We start from the raw sequence: 21667 nt of genomic DNA on the forward strand, positions 1-21667 counted from the left end.
TGTTTGCTCTCTCACACACTGATACTCTCTTTCTGGCCCACAGACAGGAAACCGTATTCACGGCTTGGCTGAAAGCCACCGTCCAATCACAGCGCTGGGCTTGTTGCTATGTGAGTTTAGAGTCTGCCCCCACTGAACTCTGAGAGGAAAGTTTACTGAGGTAAATCTGAGGGGTAAAGTTCCTAATGCAGGACTTGAGGTGATTTTTACCATTTGCTAGGAGATTTTATTTTAGTTTTCTCAGCAAAAAAATGGGACAAGGCGGGATCTTTATGGCAGATGGCAAACGACAAACAAAAACAGAAGACTACATTTCGTCTCCCATGAGAAGTAAGGCAAAGTAAATAGTTGCTAGGCTTTTGATATTTGTGTAGGATTCAGTGTACAGGGTGAATTGGTGAAAAGCAGGCGTGGAGAGAGTTCAGAAGCCTCAATGGATAAAGTCTCTTTGTATTTACAACAGAGAACAAAGACGCCATGGCAGCCCATGGGAAAAATGCCCTCACAATTACAACACACTGACATCCACACACTCTAGATCTGTCCCAAAACGTATCCAGCTGCCTACCTAGGCAGCAATTCAGGATAATCCATAGAGCATATTTATGCTAGCTATTAGCTTTTAAACAAATTCAAAGTAGGATTCCCATCATGTAAGAATTCTGTGAAACAAACAGTCAGTTGTTGAACATATAACATATAAAAAAAAATGTTAAAAATGCTTTCCTTACAAAGATATTTGGACTATACAAGACAAAAAAAATCTAACAAATTCTTAAAATAAGACAATATGTTTTGCTTATCTACATGCTTTTTGATATTTGGACTAGAAACAAGATTAAACATATATTCAATCAATTTATTTTGTGTTGTCATGTGGATAAACTGGAACAGCTTGTTACTCTTAACTTAAAGATCCAATGAAGTGCTTTGAAATGTGCATTTTGTATTCAATGTTTGATGTAATCTCAACCAAAACACAAAGAGAGGGTGGGACATAATGTAGCTCCTCCCCTTTAAAAAACAGCCAATAGTGCTTTGTTTTATCATCTCTCTCTGCCAGCGAGAGCAGTTGAGCTCAAGTGCATCAAATGTGAAGTGTCTTGAAGGGGATGGGGCATGTCGGATACTAGAGAGCATTCGATTGGTCATGTTTTAATGAGCAACTGAAGTATAAGGTGACAGGAATAAAATCGTTGATCCATTTAGGCCAGGGGTGTCAAACTCAGTTCCTGCAGGACTGCAGCCTTGTGGAGTTTAGTTCCAGCCCTGCATCAACACACCTATTTGTAGGTATCAAACAAGCCTAAAGCACTCAATTAGTTTGATCATGTGTGTTTAATTACGGTTGGAACTAAACTGTGCAGAGCTGCAGCTCTCCGGGAATTGAGTTTGACACCTGCGATTTAGGTGTAAACAACAAAGCTTTACATCTCCTAAACGCAAATTGTGTCACTGTTTTGGTGCACACTAGCTATCCTAAAACCTAACAATACTAATACTAACATCTAAAAAACTTTAATTTCATGGGACCTTTAAAAAACCTAGCACACAATATTAAATAAAATAGAAGAGATAAAATAGACATTTTAGTCTCATTTAATCGCTTTTATGTAATTAACTACATACATAACTACATAATGTCTTTCTTTGGAACATCTGTAGAGCAAAAATACATTTTGGAAATCAATAGTCACTGAAAAGGACTGGTTACTTAAGAACTTCAGAATTACCTCTTTTGTTTTCTTTTTTTTTTACATAAGAAAAAAAATCATTTATGACTGAAGCAACATAAAGACGAATAAAAGATTTTTCAAATTAAATGTATATTTTAGGTAAAATTATGTAAAAAAAAAAAAAAAAGTAGTAAAGGCTAATGACCAAGCATAAACATTAATAATCATAAAAACATCAATAACATTACTTGCTCAAAGTTTTCCAGATTTGAAATATTAAAAGTCTTTTAGAATCAACTTTGTGAATATATGCAAATGTTATTACATAATTCAGATGAAATATAAAAATGTGTCTTATTTATTTTGATATCTCTTTTTTTCTTTTTTTTATAAGTAATACTGCTTTATTCCATATAAAAAAGGAAAATTGCCAATAGAGTAAATGCACGCAAATTTTCAATCATCCAGCCCAAGAGCTTCCTGTGAATTTCTTCCATTATAAAATTGGTACGTTTAATATCTGATTTATTTAATGATCTTCATTGATCTTCACAGCCTAATTGATATACGATATAAATTGGGTCTCAGACCAGATAAGAAGCACTGTTTTAAATTTTATTTTCATGCTTTAACCCTTTCACATGTACGATTACATCGGTGTGATTTGCCTTGGCTGGTCCCTGAAGCATATTATCACACCAGTGTGATTAGAATGTTCAGAGCGCACGTCATCAACTGCTAAAATTCAAATTTGATGGCACGCGCTGAGGCACAGATAGAGGTGTGCAGCGCTTGTCCAAAAGTACAAGTTGTCCGTGCTTACAAACAAATAACATTTATTTTAAGTTTCAGACATTCAAATACACATAACTACAAGCAAAACTTACCATTTAAGATTTGTAAAACACACATGAATGTCTATGGAGATGGCAATAAGTTTTATTAATTTATATACTGTACCTGGACAATGTGCTTTATTCACATAAGATACACACTGTTTATGTTTCTAGAATATTTTCTTTATTCCTCTCACAGATAAACAGTTGCTTACCTGCATGTATTTCGGAAGAAAATTTTGAATAAACATGATGTAAATGCAGCAACTTTGGAAGTTAACTAGAAATATTTATATAATTTATTAAATTACACATTAATTGTATTTTATTAGCATGCATCCGTACCTCAACACTAAAACCCAACTTTTACAATAATGTAAAAAATATTATTTGTTGCACAATGTCACAAAAATGATACTATATTGACGCATCCTCAGCTGTATCCCATCAAGCCGCGATACTTTTACCGTGCTACAGGAGAGGGTGAAGCCTAGATCGGATACAGCTGAGAATACTTGCATCAATATAGCATCATTTTTTTGACACTGTCCAATAACAGTATTTTTACATTACCTTGAGAGTTACGTTTAGTGTTTAGGTAGCGGTATATGCTAATTAAATACAATAAAAGTGTTAAAATATGAAAATTTATTTTACCACAGTATTTTCAATAGTGTTTCTGCATAGTGCTACTAGCACTTGCGTTTGCGTTTACACAGTCTTTCATCTCATTTTACGCTTGAACAACTAAATAAATGTTTAAGTCTATTTAACTGATTGTATCTTATTTACTTTACAACATCAACGCTGTAAAAGGGACCCTATATTGAAAATAGTCGCATAAACATTTCACCGGAAGTTTGTCATTGGCTGTAAAACACTAGCTGTGGAAATACCCCATTTATATTCTGTAGTGACTAATGTTTGTTTGCTGGGTGTGTAGATACAAGTGTAAAGTGACAAATCTCTTAAGCTGTGAGTCTAATTTTCTGCATGGCTCATGTGAGGTGTGCTATTTTTGTGGTGCGCACACTTGCTGCACGTTACAGTCACTTGTGCAGTTCATGCTGCCTTTGAAGGTAGCTGCGCGTGTAGGCAGTAGACAGCAAGGGTTTATAAAAGCGCTGCTCTGTCTCTGAGACTGCTGTGAAGTACATCATGGTGTGGTCGGCTTCTATTCACGGCCTGTTACAGGAGGTAATTATAGGGATGCATTTAGATCAGCTAGTGAGGTTGACCTGTCTGTCTACCATCTCGTCTCTCCTTCTATTTCCATTTTTGTCCAGCCTCAGCCAAAATATACCATGATGCCACCAGGCCTTTAATCAGCATCTCTCCAAATTATGCTACGAGAAATTGACGTTTTTGACATTGATGCTTGTTATTTGTAACATTTGAGATATTCATGCCGTTTCAAAACAATAACATGGACATTGTTTATGTTTTACCTGCATACGAATTCAGATTTTGTCATTTTTTTATGGAATTTATTTATGCTTCTGTACAATTCATATCAAACTAATTTATATTTTAGCATCTTTCTGTTATTTTATGCTAATAAATTTTAAATCTTCAAAACGTTATAGGCAATATAATCTGTAGTTTGCAGAAAAAACTCGAACAGGTAACTATAAATTGTAAATCTAGAAAAAAACTATAATTGTTACGTGGTTTCTTTAACGATTGGTTCTTTACGCAACATAGACTGATTCTGAAAACATAGCCTTTTATACATTTCTGGAGGTTGCAAATTATGTAGCCAGTAGTACGTATAACTGCATGCCTCTTTAAACGAATGCTACGGGGCTGTATAACGGCATTCCTTTTTGCGCTTAACAGCTGACCGCTTACCTCAGTATGGAGGGCTTTTCCACTGTTACCAGTTTGTCCAGTAGCTCACCAGGAGGAGTTGGCTACGACAACGGTATTTCGAGTCCGGCAAAAAAAAAAAACAGTTCCAGAAAGCAGGTAAGACAAAAACATAAGCCAAAAAATAAAATAAACCAGTAAATAACAGGATTAGAATGTGGTAAAATCTGAAAACATGGTAAAAATCGGGTGAGGGATTTTTTTTTTTCTAGATTGCTTTTTTAAAACTGTCTGTTGGGTTTAGGGAAGTGGTTTGGCAGGTCGATCGGTGCTTTTAAAAACACTATTGGTTGGGTTTAGGGAAGGTGGAGGGTGGGTCAGTTGAATGGTCAGTAAGTTAGTCAACAGCCCAAGAAATGTATATAGCGGTACGTTTTCAGAATGAGCCTTGGTTGTCTTTACTTCCAGAATGTAAATTTACCTGATAATTTACTCAACCCCTTGTACTCCAAAATGTTTATTTTTTATTTTTTTAATTGAAATAGAAACTGTTAAATGTTGAATTCAAATTTCAGTTTTGCGCAATATCGTTTTAAATGTGTTAACATTTTTAATTCAAGCTTATGTTTTAACCCATAACTGTGTTTCTGAATCCTAATAGCTTTGTATTTAGTTTTGCGTTCTAATTTTTGATGTACACTTATTTTTTGTTTAATTATGCTGGGAAATTGAACCCATAATCTTACCTAGTGGAGGTAAATTAAATCTATATATGTACTTCATACATATTACAATAAATGTTTGCATTCCAGAGCTAGTACCAGTTATAAACGCGCATACGTTTTTATTATTGTTATTGTAGTTTTTTTTTTACTTTTACAGTAAGTGGCTATGTAATGTTGAATGGTGTCTAGTTGCATAAACTAAGCAAAATTAGTTTTAATAACATCCAGCAGCCAATCGCATTACCAACCCAATCTACCTTTTCGGGAACTGAATTTAAATATTTACAAGCAGTCTTTTAAAGGGTTAAAAATATATGGCTAATTAAGACTACTATTGAGCACTTTGTGCAACTGGCCAAAAGTCTTCCATCATAGCTGTAGGTTTTGGAGAGACAATTTCTCTGTAACCCGATTGCCCTTCAGACCCTGGCATCCAGACTCTTAAAAGGCCCTCGCTGTCTGACCGCCCATCTAAATGCATCTAGAACATTTATTAGCAATGGTCTTCAGACAAATGACTTCATTTAAAATGTTCTTTTATATCTAAAGGTCAGTGAAGTCGAAAGCAGTGCCACTTTGTGCCATTCAGATTAGTGCCAGCATCCTTTAACGTCTCCCATGGGTGACACACACACACACTGCAGTACTGCTCATCGGTTCTCCACTCACACTAACACTGACATCATCCACTTCTTCTGCTCCCTCCCTTCTTTTTTATCTCTACTTGACAGATTTCTGTGTTTCTGTTTGGCCAATAAATGCAGTATTGACTAAAGTCACTTGCATCACGGAGACATTTAGAAAGACAAATGTCTGTTCTGCTTTTTAAGAACACCATTCCTCACAACATCCCTCAGAGAATGAAGATATGCCATGTGCTGCAAAGAACAAAGGCTCAGTTTCATGGTTTGATGTGATTTTTAGGTTCAAAACCAATCCCAGCTTGGTCGACGTAAATGTCCCAGGATGTAAATGAGACATTTAGACTTACTTAATGTCTCTGAAATCAAGTTTCACTTTGAAATGCATTACTTGGATGCAAAGTGCACTGAAAAATTGGCCTAAATATAAAGGTTGAATCAAGTTAACTTTTAAAATCATTTTAACTTGATACTGGAATTACCAGAATTCTGTGTAGCTGAATGGCCATAGCAGTCTGACCATTCAAATTAGATGTCATATTGTTGCATCATATTTACAATAAAAGCTTCTATTGAGATTTCAAGATTAGACTTTGAATACCTGTAAATCATATTTTATAAAGTCATAACCCTTACGGCTGGTTTACAATTCTGCGTCGAGTAATCACCGTGACCTTACATCGCCTGCCTTGCTCATAGTCGTAGGGCTGTGCAATTAATCGAAAATCCGATTTCGATATTAGCTTCTAACGATTATGGAAAACCATTAATCGAGATAAACAATTATTACTTAGCAGCGCGAAAGACCGCATGCTTATGTGTGCATGTTGCCCAAGTTAAAAATTGTATAACTTAAAAGAATTCAGTTAAAACCTGACTAACTTGCAATTTTATTATCAAAAAGTCATCACAATCTCTTTTTATGTTAATTTAACTTATTTTAACCTGATTTCAACATTCAACTTTCAAGCTAATTTTAAACGACACAATTCTTCAGTTTATTGGGGGGAAAACTTAATTGTTTTATTCTCAATCTACTTAAATTTGTGAAAAGTTAACTTAATTTCTTCATGTTGTCCCAAGACAAATCAAATCAATTGTGTGGAACCCAGAATTTTTGTCTGACATTTTGATAATGCATTATTTTATAGGGTGGACTGTACATTCTTGTTTTTTTTTTTTTGTGTTCTTTTGGAGGTCCATAATAAAAGTATCTTCTGATTGCCCATTTCAGCTCTACTCCATCTGTGCGTAGTTGTTTGAATCCTGTTGAATCTCCATATAGAGCTGTAGGGTTTGATATAGAGCTGTAGGTGTGTGATGTGTGTTACCAAATCAGGCAGTGAACTCCTCTTCACCCACACCAAAATGTCCTGACAAGACCAATATAGATTCTTAACCCCCAAAACCCAGCTGTGACAGTCAATACCAGAGCTGTGTGTTTGTGTGCCAAGGTTTTGGTGTAAGTGTTTGTGTGTTTTGTACACATTTGTGATTCATTATACACATGTACCTGTGTATATATTTGTGCTTATTTATTATTTGCCAGGGTCAGTGTTGGGGAACATTACATTCTGACTTCAAAAATGTCTGTTTTATGTGTTTTATGCTGTCCTGTGATTTGAAATGTAAAATATGCCTAAACAGGAATTTGGGGATATATTGTGTATATAAATAAATTATATTCAATAAAATATTCATACAACTATTCATAATTCTGAAGATGAATAATTCTGTTTGAGACATATGCTTGCATTATTAGACCATTTTATTTAACTGGTAAAATGAAACATTTGTCATCATCAGATTCCCTCTTGCATTGTACTCAACATTATATAGGCTAGAGTACTTATACTGACACTGTTAAACATTTTTTCCTATGCACAACACTTTGTGTTGCTATGAAAGAAACCATTTTCGGTTTTATTTTCACTTCTAAGTGCAGTTCATACTCCGAAAGGATCGGTTTGTGCTACAAATTAAATGTTATTTACAACTTTAGTACTTGTAATTCACAGCAAGTTTTGTTCACTTATCTAGACACCATTCACAGGCGCGCGCCGCCCACTCTGTGGTAACAGCTCATCGTCAGCTCACGTCACGTGGGATTTTGCGGCCACGAATATGTCATTAACGTTGAATTTAGACAGAAATTACATTTTTGGGTGAATTATACCTTATGAATACAGTGACAATTTTAACACCATTTAAAGAAGAAAACGATGTAAAGATTTGTGGGGCGACCTTTGCTTCTCTCCTGAACTTGAAAATATGATGACGGCAGAATCGTAGAAATGCTGGATTAATTGGTTAGGGGGTAGAATCGAGATTACTATCTTTTTTCGATTAATGTGTGTGTGTGTGTGTGTGTATATATATATATATATATATATATATATATATATATATATATATATATATATATATATATATATATATATATATAAATTTTTCCCCTTTTAATTTGCAATTTAAATGTAAATTATTCCAGTAAAAATAAAGGTAATAAAGATATTAAAAGAAATTAAATCAATATATTTCACATACAATACTTCAGTCATAACTTTCACATCATTCTTTACAAATAATAATTATTATGTGAAATTTTTGGGCTAAATTATAATCAGTGCGTGTTAATATAAAAATATATATATATTTGTTCATTTTAAAATATATACTTTTGTTGATTTGTATTTAAAGCTAATATTTGTAGAGTTTTTAAAAATATAACTGGAAAAATGCTGGATTTTAGCAATAATAATAATATTTATAGTAGTTGTAGTAGTATTTGTAGTCGTCATCATCTCCCTCGTGAAGCTAAAACGGAAGCAACTGCAATTCTACGAAATTCTGTCAACCTGCCTCCATAATAGGGCACATTTCTAATGACCCCCATGTTAAATAGGCCAACTCTACATCAGAAAAAAGGTGTTTACAGTCTGCTACAAAAAACAATTTTGGTGTATATAGCTAATATTACACTTCATGACATCTTTGAGGGGGTGACTTTTTTTTTTTTTTTTTAGAACTCATCAGTTTCGTTTATATTAAGTTGCATTAAGTCTGCATAATTAAAGGTGTGGAGTGACAGCTAGGTCTCACTGTTTGCCTTCACGTCACCTCAGCTGATTCTGGCTGATTAGCCACTGAACTGGCATATACATTGTATTTTATAAACGCTTTTTGGAATTATTTCATACAATTATCGGATAATATGGCTTGCTGTGCACTTAATTGTTTTCACAAACCATTCAAGTGACCTCCATTTCACAGGTCAGTGAAATTTTACACTTGTATCTATAAATGTGTTTAAGATAATGTATCATTTATAATATTTTTTTTAGAACATGGATGCACTCCAGAATCTGATAGATTGATTAGCTGTAGGCTATAGAATGGTCATCTAAAAATGTTTTCATACAGTGCCTGGTTTTTATAAATAGCCTTGCTTTTACTGACACAAACTATATTTGAGATTTTTGGAAGTAATTTGCATTTAAAAACGTCATAAAAACAATACTTAGTGGCTTAATGTATTACAACAGTGTTTAAAAAACAATCTGAATTTTTTCATATAGTACACAACTAAGCACTGTAGTAGTCACTACACGAACGAGTCGCTGGCAATGAAATGTCAAGCGTTTCTTCCAAAGAAAAGCTGCCTAAGCAAAATGCTAGCAGGCATTAGTAGCTCCGCTCACACTCACGCTCCGCCTCTTTGCCCTTTTTTGGTAACCTCCGGTTGGTGGGATGACGTGCAAGATGACTGTTGTCGCTCTTTAGAAACCTGAAGGCTGATTTATACTTCTGCGTCAAACGCCGGCGTATGCTACGGCGCTGACGCATAGCCCTTCGCCGTGGCCATCGCCGTCACTGACGTTCACCTCTCAAAAAATGTAACTACACGTCGCAACAACGCGTAGCGTAAGCTCTCTGATTGGTCGGCTTGGTAGCGCTGACGAGTCTGGGCGGGACCGAGAGCCGCGCGAATGGCGCGAGCGATTGTTTACAAGTGTGGAGTCCCGTGAAGGAGCTCCGGATGGAAAGTTTTGTTTTGTGTTTACCTCATAGTTAAAGTTGTTGCACGTCCGCCGGTTCCTGCCTCAAAATGAGCGAGTTTGAGTCACTTGTACAACCCGGAAGTGTTCAGGAAAAGCAAAAAAGCAGAGAAGAAACTCGACACAGAGGAACATTAACACCTCACTGCCAACTAGCGTTTCGGAAGTGTTAGTGCAGACCAACAGAGACAGCGCGCAGAAGTATAAATGCACAGCCACGCGTGTTGTCTGCGCCGTGGGTTACGCCGGTCACTTGACGCAGAAGTATAAATCAGGCTTAAGCATGACAACACTGATAATACATCTATATCTTTTACAGTCTATGGGTTGTAGTAGTGGTTGTAGTAGTAATAGTTTTTTGTTGTAGTAAATTCTATAAAAACAGCAATATTGGTAAAAACAATTATTCCATATCCTCTAGAACAGTATGAACACGAATCAAATGGCATGCTTTTGTGTGATGGGCTGGACGTCCAATTGACAAGTGATGATTGACCCCAATTTTAGAACGCCCGGATACTTGTGTTGCAAGAGTTTATGGTTGTGGATGAACACAGAGACCTGTAGTGAGCAGGATGACCTTCTGTTTGAGTCTGGCAAACAAATATGTGTGCTGTACTTGTGTGTGTTTGTGGGTGCCAAAGTACCCATGTTCAATCTTTCACAGCTGATAGAGATGGGATTTGCTGTAGGCAGCATGGGATAGAACCAATAAATGGTGCAATTATATTAATTAGACAACGTGAGTGGTGTTTTTAGGTCACTGGGACATGTGCATCGGCTGAGTGTGGATCCTGCTTTAAGTCACATGTGTGAGTGTGTTTTTTTTTGTCTCAATGGAATGGTGGTGTCAGATGAAAGGAAATGTGCTAGGGCTGGAAATATAGCAAATAGATTGGTTTTCTATGAAAAACTAGCATTGAACGAGTTTTTTTTTTTTTTTACATTTAAAGGGATAGTTCAATCAAAATCATAATCCTATTTGAGTTTATTTTTACTGTTGAACACAACATAATGTCGGAAATCTTGTAGCTGTTGAATATCATAATATTTGTTTTGGATATCAATTTTTGACAGTCTTTAACATTCTTCAAAATATATCCTTTTCTCTTCAACAGAAAAAAGGAACTCATAAATGCTTGGAACAACTTGAGAGTCAGAAATAGTGAGTAAATGTACATGTTTGGGTGAACTATCCCTGTAAAGGAATCACATTGACTAAACAGACAATAATTCAAAATAGTTTAAGAAATATGACACAATAAATATTTTTTTCACTACAAGGATTTAAAAAAATTAATGAAGGTGTTCTAATTATATGAAGCGATTTAGTTAAGCAAAGCAATACATTTAAAAAAAATATATATATGCCTACGAAAGTTTGTCTAAACATACAAGACATGATTTTTTGTGACTGTGTAGATGGATTTTTTAAATACATGAATAGAACATATTCATTACAAAAATAATTATCATGTCTAAAGTTTTTAGGCGTTTAGTTTTCCATGATAACTCAAAAGTTTGATCACACCTACTTAGTACATTTCTGAAAATGTATTTAAAAATGTACACAAAATAAACACTTTAGAAGATTGGTTTGGGGGTTTCATGATTAGTGTATGTTCTTTAATGGATAACCCAGAAATATTGGCGAATAAGACATTTGTCATTATTGGATTCCCTCATGCATTACATTCAACATTATAGGCTAGTGTAGTTTTACTTACACTTCTAAACATTTATTCTCATGCACAACACTCTGTGTTCACTATGAAAGACAAAACAATCAAATGCTTGTCAGAAATTTACCAGAAAATTTAAGAAAGTTCTGTAATTTAACATCCATTATTTTACATCAAATGTGTATAATTTAACAGCCGTTATTTTATGGTAAATGTCTGTAATTTAATGCCCGTTATTTTACGGTAAATGTCTGTAATTTAACGACTGTTATTTTACGGTAAATGTCTGTAATTTAACAATCTTTTTTTACGGTATATGTCTGTAATTTAACTATCGTTATTTTACCGTAATTTTTTGTAATTTAATGACCATTATTTTACGGCAAATGTCTGTAATTTAACGACTGTTATTTTACGGCAAATGTCTGTAATTTAACGACTGTTATTTTACGGTAAATGTCTGTAATTTAACAATCGTTTTTTTACGGTATATGTCTGTAATTTAACTATCGTTATTTTACTGTAATTTTTTGTAATTTAATGACCGTTATTTTACGGCAAATGTCTGTAATTTAACGACTGTTATTTTACGGTAAATATCTGTAATTTAACGATAGTTATTTTATGGTTAATGTCTGTAATTTAACTGGTGTTATTTTTTTTTTCCACCACCCCAGCTAGAGGGGGAAAAAAACCCCAAAAAAATAAAATAACAGATTTTTTTTACAATGTGAGTTAAGATTGTGTTTAGGGTCGAATCAAGATTGCGATCTTTTATTTATTATTATTATTAATTGTGCAGCCGTACTGTAAATTTAAAACATTTTATTCGTTAAATAAAATGCTTGCTTGAGGTAGTTTTAGACTTGTGTGAAAAAGGGTTAATGCAAATAATGGGAGATAGAAACATACTTTCCAAGTAAACTGACGTAGAGAACATTATACCTACAGTATGTGACCCATCAGCTGTTTTCATCATGCTTGCTTTGTTTACTTTTGGTAACTTGGTTACCAATACTACAGCCAGCCACTCTTGGATGGAACTTGATGGAAATGCAGCTAATTTGCATATGGGATTTAAAAAAAAATGTTTATTTATTTTTGCAAACTTTGAAAAGATTCACTTAAGTTTAGGATGGAAACCTAGTGTCAATACCATACACTAATACCATACAATACTATGAGGACATCAATGTTATATTTTTCTCATAAAATAGATAGTGTGATAGTTTGGTTATTATTGGTACTTGTTAGACAGTCATTTTATTGGTCCTTGGCAGAAAAAAATAGTGATTGGCCAATCGCTTTCAGTTAAAGCTGCAAGAACCAAAGAAGATTTACATGTCAAAGAAGCTGGAGCCTCATAGCCACACCCATCTATGACATAATAACCACAGACCAATAGGTGTTCAAAATTGTTTATTTGAGCATATGATCAAACATCACTGGAAAGTTTGCTTTAGGGCCTGTTTGAATCTTCAAAAACACACTTAACTGAACACAACCATTAAAAATTCTGCCATTTGTTAACTGTGCACTGGCAACCAACTCATAATAATTCAATATATAACCAGGTGAGTCTCGGATGCTGGTTTTATGCTGCTGAAGGTCAGTTTTTTTTTTGTATTTTTATTTAAAGTGGACCTCAGCTGTTCACCTTTGACCGCAGATGCCTTATCAGTTCTCACGGCCTCATGCAGAGAAACGTGTTGCTGTAGAACTGAGTGTTTAAACTGATCTCTCTGGTTGAGGCTGTAAGCAGATTTACCGTGCTGGAGTCATCTGTAATCTGCTATTGCGCCAGCTCTGCATGTGGACTCATAAAACCTATTTGAACACACACTTGTAGCAGGTACAAGCCGTCACAATCAGAGCTTTCATCCGGCAGTGCAAAAAAAGTGTGACTATAGGAAAAATAACCGACAGCCATGTTTGAATAAGCAATTATTAGTTGTTTTTTCTCATTATGTTCTTTTGAAAAATAAAAATAAAAAAAGTTTTTATTTGTTCTTGAATTGTTTTGTCTAAAATAATGATATGACGATACCAACCTGCTAATCAATCTTGTACCAAAGGTTGGATTTAGAGAATCAAAAACATCTTCATGTTTTCATCTCAATGCTGTGAAGTAAAGTCTAAATTTTAAGATAAAAAATTTAAAAAGGCCAATAAAATAGTGATTTATTTTATTTATTTGTTTACTTTTAGTTCCATAAAAGCTACACTGTAAAAAAATAACCATAAATAAACAGTTTTCCATATTTTGGGATCCATGTGTTTTTTTTATGCTTTTGAATAGCATTACGCAACCTTGATCTTTCCTTTCCTTCAACAAATTTTAACCTTAAATTTGTCAAAAAAGTGACTTATTAACATTTTTCATAGTTTAAAGTGATATATTGTTTGGGTTGGTGTTGTAAATTACGCTACAAAAACCCTGTAATAATAAATTTCCTGACTGGTTTCTGTTATTTTACAGACTTCTTTCTACATATTATTTCTTATACTCTCTATGTGTTATTTCAAACTACTAAAATGTCAATAAAAGTCGCTTTGCTAAACTGTAGAGTTGAATTTTCAACACCAAAAGTCGACAGAGCAGATATTAAGGTCCCATAATGTAATTCACAATAAGCGTAAAACACTTGTAAATCACAAAATACGGAAACTGTAAATTAAAAGATTCTTTTTTCTTTTTTTTTTTCAGTGTATAAACTCAAATTTCCAAATTCAAACATGTAAACTTGTGTTTTTAGATGAAACAACTTTTCTTTTTTTTTTTTTTTTTTTACAGTGTGGTGCAAATCAATAAATCAATTTGCTGCATCTGATGATATTGCTGTGTCTTTAGTATGAAGAAGAAAAATAAATAAATAAATAAAACTTTAATAAAATAAAATGATTTTTAATGAAACCATTATCTACTATAAAAATATGGTCATTATAATAGTTTAATAAAATGAATTAACTTTTTGGAAATCACCAAGCAACTATCCCCCCAACCCCCCCACGACCATTGTCCCACAACCCCCACTTTGGCAACCACCATAGGCGGTGAGATCTATTGAATCCCATTACACCCTCACAACTGCATTGTGGAAGGAAAAAAATAAAAGTGTTTTCTTATTATTTTCATGAAATTTTTACAGCAATAACAACTTCTAAGTTATAGGATGATTTTTGTAACCTGTTATGAAGGCATGTTATCTGATCATTTATTATAAGAGCTATAAGACTTTTATTATAATCTCATTACATTCCCAGGCTCTCTATCTCTCTTTCACTGTCTGCCAGTCATCAGGACTGCAGTCAAGGGTGATGAAACATGAAATTGTCCTCATAATTACAGAACACCGATCACTCGGATCCTAGCTGCCGTTGAGAGAAATTTCAGTACAACAAATTCCCTAAAATCTTTTTTCTCTCTCTCTCCTCTGCTGCCGCTGGTTATATAAATGTACAGCTTAACTCTCTCCTGCAGTGGCGGGTTAATCTACAGCTGGAGAAACCAGGCAAACCCCCACAATGGTGACTGATTATGCAGACAGCGAGAAGAGTTTTGCAGTATATGTGGGTCAAGACGGGTGTTTCTGTAAGATATGATGAGCTGAATATGCCAATGGTATTTTGTTCCGTTCACACTTATTAATGGTGCGCAGTTGGTTTTTTAGTCGGATTTCATCGCAAAACGTAGAAAGGAGTTGTGCTTGCTTTTTGATTGCTTTTACATTCACTACTCAAAAATTCTATTTAAATGCCAAAATCGACTTGTTGGAAAACACAAACATTGAGTTCGTTACCATTGGAATATCCTGGTTTACATATATAAAATAAGGTACTCGTGGCGTTTTTGTAATTTAAATCAACTATTGTTTTTGGAAATTTTTAATAGTATGTATTTTCAATCTTTAAAAAAAAGTCATTGTTATGTGACCTAACAGCCAAAGGTCTGGTAAACGTCTTTTAATGATCATCCTAAATTTAAAACATCTTTAAGTACACATGAAATCAAAACTTTTTTTTTTCTTGGGAATAGTATTTCTAAAGAAGCTGTTGACATATAACTGAACCAGATTTTGGTAAAAACTTAAACAATACAAACGTAAAAGTATAAAAACGATCTGAAAAATGGGTTATGTGTAATATAAACAATGGAATGACACTAGGAGCAAGTGCTACTAAACCCTATTTAATAGTTTATATAACAGGCTTTTTTTGGTGATGGCAGCTTAAAGTTGCTTCTCATATGGAAAATAAAGTCTAATTCAATGCTCAGGTGTGAGTTTTTCACAGATCTTGATGGTTCTGTGGGTCTCGTCTAACAAATCTGATCTTCATTTCGTATTTTATATTGGATTCAAGTCAGGTGATTGGCTGGGCCACTCTACAGCTTGATTTTCTTTCTCTGAAAGCATTTGAGAGTTTCCTCGGCTGTGTTTTGGATCATTGTCTTGCTGAGATGTCCACCGTGATTTCATCTTCATCCTCTTGCTAATGTAGATGTTGGACTGAAGGAGCTACAGTAATATTAGTTTACAGGAAGGGCAGAGGTTTGCTGAATAACTACTGAGAGATTTCAGCTGCTGTCTGGGCTTTCACTACCTTTCTACTGCTCCCTTTCTTTATCTGTTCAATACTTTTTCCCTGTGCCATTTCATTTTATGACATAACTTCATTGGTAAACTAATTAGATTTGTTTTCTTTGCATATATGGAGTTCTTTCGTTGTCAATGGCACCTTTAGAAATATGTTTTCGGAGAAAATGGTGACATGTTCAATACTTATTTTCCCCATTGTATATGTAGGTAAGCATACAGTTGCATTTTCTCATATTTGCACATGAACACTTATTGTTAGTGCACAAGTGCCTGAAATAGCTCTGTGTTACATAAGAAACACCGTCCTTTCCTGAACTAGACCCAACATATCTGTACCCATGCTTCTTACTCAAAGGCTGTGGCATGTGAGAGCAAAAATATGCAAATAGTTCAATGTGGCGAGCGCATGTGAAAACACCCCCAGGTCACGAACATGAACCAGGGCAAATTAGAGTGAGTGCAATGCCATAAAGGTGCCGATAGGAGTAGAAAAGGTTGCTGGTGATCTACTGACAACGCATAAATTAAAGAACACCGATGCATCGGCTCAGCAGATTAGGTAGCAAACAAGAAGAGCTGATAATGAAAAGATGCAGATAACTCATTGACGGCACATGGGGAAACAATGGTTGATTGTGATTAGGATGTTTCTGATATTGTCTGGATTGACATATAACTTTCAATGGGAGAAATGAAACCTTTAGGTTAATTAAAACCTTTGGGGATATGGCCTGAAACGTTAGGCTGCATTACAGAATGTCAGGCAAAATTTATAACACAGTGTACACAGACTCTGTTTTAAGTATTGCTGCAATAGAGGCTCATGTTAAAACCGTTGATCTAAATTCTATTGTGACAAATTTAATGGAATGTTGTGATGCTACTTATGGTCTTGCAAATATGTCTGGTCTTTGTGTTATTAACAATGTAAAAATTCACTACCGATTGGACTGATTGAGTTGTGTAACAAGAACATCAACTATTGTTATCTCATGCTTGCAAAGCTAAAAATGTTTGTTGCCAAATATTTTGGCTAGAACCAATGGAAAAAATGAAAAATTTGGTTGTTTTGTTATTGACTAGTTTTTTATTAATGGTGTATTTGTTTTCTCATTCATTAATATGTTAGTTTAGTTTTGGTATGTATTAAAGTTGTTTTCTAATGATTTTGCTTGATTTGATGTTCTGATTTGTTTTCATTTTTTATGTTGTGTTTTGCTGTCACAATCTTGCTTTTGTGTTAGGTTAGTCTGGTTTGTTATGTCTGTTCATTTTATTTTTTGTAATTTTTGTTTGTTTGTTGTGCCTTTTAGGGGTTTTAATTGTTTTTTTATCAGTTTTGTTTTTTATTTGTTATGTTTAAACATTTTTATTTGTTTTTGCGTTACCTTTTTAACATTTTTGTTTATTTGTATGTTATTTTGTTGTTAGCAGTTTTGTTTATTTTTATTTTATTTTGTTGTTTTAACAGTTGTGTTTGTTTTTGTGTTACGTTCGAACATTTTTGTTTGTTTTTGTGTTCTGTTTTAGCAGTTTTGTTTATTTTTTTTATTTATAAATTTTTTTAGTAATTTTAATTGTTTTTGTTACGTTTTATCATTTTTGTTTGGTTTTGCATTACGTTTTACAATTTTAGTTTTTTGTGTTTTTGTGTTACATCTGAACAGTTTTGTTTGTTTTTCACTTACATTTTAGCAGTTTTGTTTGTTTTACATCTGAACTGTTTTTGTTGCGTTTTAGCAGTTTTGTTTGTTTTTGTGTTACATCTGAAAAGTTTTGTTTGTTTTAACTTATACGTTTTAGCAGTTTTGTTTGTTTTTGTATTGTTTTAAGTATAGTTTGTTTTTGTGTTACATTTTAAGTTGCTTGTTTTGTTATGTTTTAAAAGTTTTGTTTGTTTTTGTGTTCAGTTTCAGCAGTTTTGTTTGTTTTTCAATTTTTTTCAGTAGTTTTGTTTGTTTTTTTGTTACATTTCAAGGTGTTTGTTTTGTTACATTTTAACTGTTTTTTTTGTTTGTTTTGTGTTATATTTAGCTGTTTTGTTTGTTTTTGTTTCGTTTTAACAGCTTTTGTTATAGTGTTTTAGGCGTATTGTTTGTTTTTGTTACGTTTAAGTTTTGTGTTATGTTTTAACAGCTTTATTTTTGTTATGTTTTACCAGTTTTGTTTGTTTTTGTTACATTTTAACAGCTTTTGTTTTTGTGTTGTTTAAGTGTATTGTTTGATTTTGTTACGTTTACATTTTGTTACATTTTAACAGTTTTGTTTGTGTGTGACTTATACTTTTAAAAAGTTTTGTTTGTTTTTATTATGTTTTCCTCTTTTTTAATAGGCTTTTTTGTTTGTTTCCAGTCACAGAGCTTTATGTTTTGATTTATGTTTTGTTTTAGGCTTTTTATCATTTAGCTAGTCTAACTGATTTTAAAACTTTTTATGAGGAAAAAGGTCAAGCAGTCACTCAATAACCAGAAAGACATGTGTGGGTCGCTGGTAATTTATTCTCCCTTTGTGTTGTATTTTTCTCCCTCACGTTTGCTCCTCCTCCCCAGTCTGAACTCAATGGCTGTTTCTCAATATGCGTTCTTCAGCGGTCTTGCGTCCTCGTGTTCTCGTGAAACGTCATCATCAGCTGCCTAAGTTCAGTTCCAATACTCAAGACCGCAAGTACGGAGGACGCGTGAAACTTCCCGGATGTGTTCTTGATATCGAGGACGCACTGATGCAGACTTGAGCACCGAACTAGCTCTGGAAGTCCCAGAAGTCATTGCGACTGGAGGTGGGAAGCGCTGCATTTTATCTAGATTTATTATTAAAGTTCATAGATATGAATTATTTACCTCAGGAGTTTCCCTAAATGAAACGGTGAAAGTAAATATTAACATGAACATCTTAATAAAGGAATAAACACATTAAGGGTGTTTGTTTGCTGAAATTCGTATTAAAATCTGTTTTATTTATATTGTGCAACATATATTTATAATGTTTTTATGCAAAGTATATATTTTGAAAAGGGGAAAAACAATAAATCGTTGTATGAAGGCTGTAATGTTCAAATAATTTACCACTTAAAACACGTGAAGGTCATGTGACCATCAGGAAGAACGCAGCATCCCATTTCTCAAAGGACGCGTTCTCTGCCCTCGCGGTCTCCTGAGTTCGTTCTTCCGAGGACACCTGGAAAGACCGGTCTCCACAAGAACACAAGTCCGTTCTCTGCGTTCTTTGGAATTGAGAAACAGCCAATGTTCTGTCTCTCCACCCCGCTGAAACTTTACCTTTAACCTACATGAGGGAAATACTCTGCCTCTGTCTTTCTCTCCCCCCTTTTCACTCCTTCCTTTCAGCTGGTATTTTCATCCCCCTTCTTTCTCCTCTCCTCCGTTTCTCCACGTGCAATGACCACGTGGGAGGAGTTCCCTGCAAGAATGTGTACACACGCGCACACACATATGGAAATGCATACCGCAACAGCCAGCTTGTGCTGTAAAAAACAAACAGGCTTGATAAACACACCTCCCACTAAACAACTAGGCTTGAGATTCTTCATACGATTGTCTTCATGGGATGCTGACAATGTTATATGTAAGCAGAGCAAGAATAAACAGGAACAAACATCATTATCTGCAGTCAAGCTTAGACTGAGCAGAGCTCTTTGTCTCTCGAAGTCACGCGAGATTAAAGATCAGCTGTTCGCTCGGGTGACGCTAGTTCTGCACGTGGCTTTTCTCCGCCTCTGTTTTGCTCGCTGTGATTGACAGGAGCTTAAAGTCCGGTGATTGGACAGAGTGTTCTAGCTCCGCCCTTTGACTTCGAGAGCTGTTTGTGCTGGAAAATGTAGAGCACAGAGGGATGATGTCATGAGAGAACTTAATGAAGGCAAACAAAACGTTCCTTCCTTTGCTGGAGTTTAGTTTCTTACTTTGATTTTAGTTTTAGGATGTTTTTAAATTAGTATTTTAGTTAGTCATTAGATACTGTAGTTGATTTGTCGCTTTAAAGTAGAAAAGGACAAGCTTATACTCGTATTGGGATTTTTAAAGTGCCCCCATTATCCTTTCTAATTTTGTTTCAACAAACAAGTTTAAAGGGTCAAACTCATTTTTTCATAATATACATATTATCATATGATCATATACAGTTGAAGTCAGAATTATTAGACACTTCTATACAGCTTAAAGTGACATTTAAAGGCTAAACTAGGTTAATTTGGTTAACTAGGCAAGATAGGGCAATTAGGCAAGCTATTGTATAACAATGGTTTGTTCTGTAGGTTATCGAGAAAAATATTGCTTAAAGGAGCTAACAATTTTGACCTTAAAATGGTGTTTTAAAATTAAAAACTGCTTTTATTCTAGCCCAAATAAAGCAAATAAGACTTTCTCCAGAATAAAAAATATTATAAAATATTATAAAATTTCCTTCAACTGTATATCATAATGAGGCTCAAAAGACGTTTTTAAAACGATTTTTATAACCTTTTTAAAGCCCTCAGTTTTGTGAGCTTGCTCTACTCTGATTGGTCTGATAAACCAAATAGGATCATATTAAGAAGTAATAGCCTACTGATTGTACACATTCAAGATGAGGGAACAATCATTTCTCTGCACAATTAAACTAGTAATCTAGTTTAGTTCTCGAGATTAAAATAAATATGTAAATGAATGTAAAGTTTCGATTTGCAGCATAATTTTAATGCTTAGTGCAAAAATGAATCACAAATGTTATGTTAATGAGCTTTTGAACTCAATGTGTCTGAGGTCAGACAAAGTCACGTTAAATGTGGGCAGCCAATGAAGACCTCAGGCTGGCATTATGCAAATTAGCTAAAGATCAACAGAGGTGAAACTGGAAATAATCACCACTCATTTCAGTTTGTATAGAATCAATCATTTTTATAGATAATTACCTTTTCGTTCTCTTTAATCTTTAAAACGTTATGCCTTTTTTAAAACTTTCACAAACTTTCATTTTGTCCTCTAAATGTTCTGTTTAGACCCAATGCTGGGTCAAACATGAACAAACTAAGCTGTTGAGTTTGGAAAAAAAAATAGAAATTTTATTGACAAGAAAAAAAAAAAAAAACACAATGTTGAGTTTGTCCATATTTGACCCAAAGTTTGTATGGCTACCCAGCATTTTTAGAGTGTACAGTATACAAATCACATGAAATGTAATATTTGAAAAAGCGTAAGAGTTGCTGTTGACTATGCACAATATTTAAAAAAAAAAAAAAAAACATTGCAATGTTTTGTTTTTCTGTGATATAAATTGTGACATGTATAGAATTCATCATTTTAGACTGATTGGGATGAATTTATTGTAAGATAAAAACATCAAACATCATGGTTTTCTGCAGAGTTTAACTGTATTAAGTTACAGAAATTGAGTAATCAAATAAATAAGTATAGTCTTCATTGCATAAAAAAATACATACATTTTTGGATAAATCTACAAATGTTATAACTGTTTGGAATTAACTTGAAATTTTATAGTCACAAGCCTTAATGCAAAAAAAAAAAAAAATTCACTCTATTAAAATTAAACTCCTCAACAAATCCACAATGTTTTGAACTGAAGTTCTTGGTCAACTACAGTATAATCCCAACTTGACATATTACAATCCGTAACGTGACTATTGCAGA

General features: G+C 34.0%; 1 protein-coding gene and 2 long non-coding RNA genes across 13 annotated transcripts in view; 2 read left to right on the top strand and 1 right to left on the bottom strand.

The window, feature by feature from the left end:
• Window positions 1-9844, bottom strand: part of LOC147839795 (uncharacterized) — a 218603-nt gene extending 208759 nt beyond the window's left edge. The window contains exon 1 of the long non-coding RNA XR_015515202.1: window positions 9752-9844. This is a non-coding gene — a long non-coding RNA (uncharacterized LOC147839795). The remainder of the gene's footprint in view (window positions 1-9751) is intronic.
• Window positions 1-21667, top strand: part of atosa (atos homolog A) — an 80399-nt gene that overhangs the window by 23210 nt on the left and 35522 nt on the right.
• On the top strand, window positions 8175-10557 carry LOC147832910 (uncharacterized). The gene is made up of 2 exons (XR_015515209.1): window positions 8175-9593; window positions 9641-10557. It is a non-coding gene; the product is annotated as an uncharacterized LOC147832910 (long non-coding RNA).

The sequence above is a fragment of the Danio rerio genome, chromosome 18 (genome assembly GCF_052040795.2).
Source record: "Danio rerio strain M-AB ecotype USA chromosome 18, GRCz13ab, whole genome shotgun sequence".
NCBI classification, from domain to species: Eukaryota; Metazoa; Chordata; class Actinopteri; order Cypriniformes; family Danionidae; genus Danio; species Danio rerio.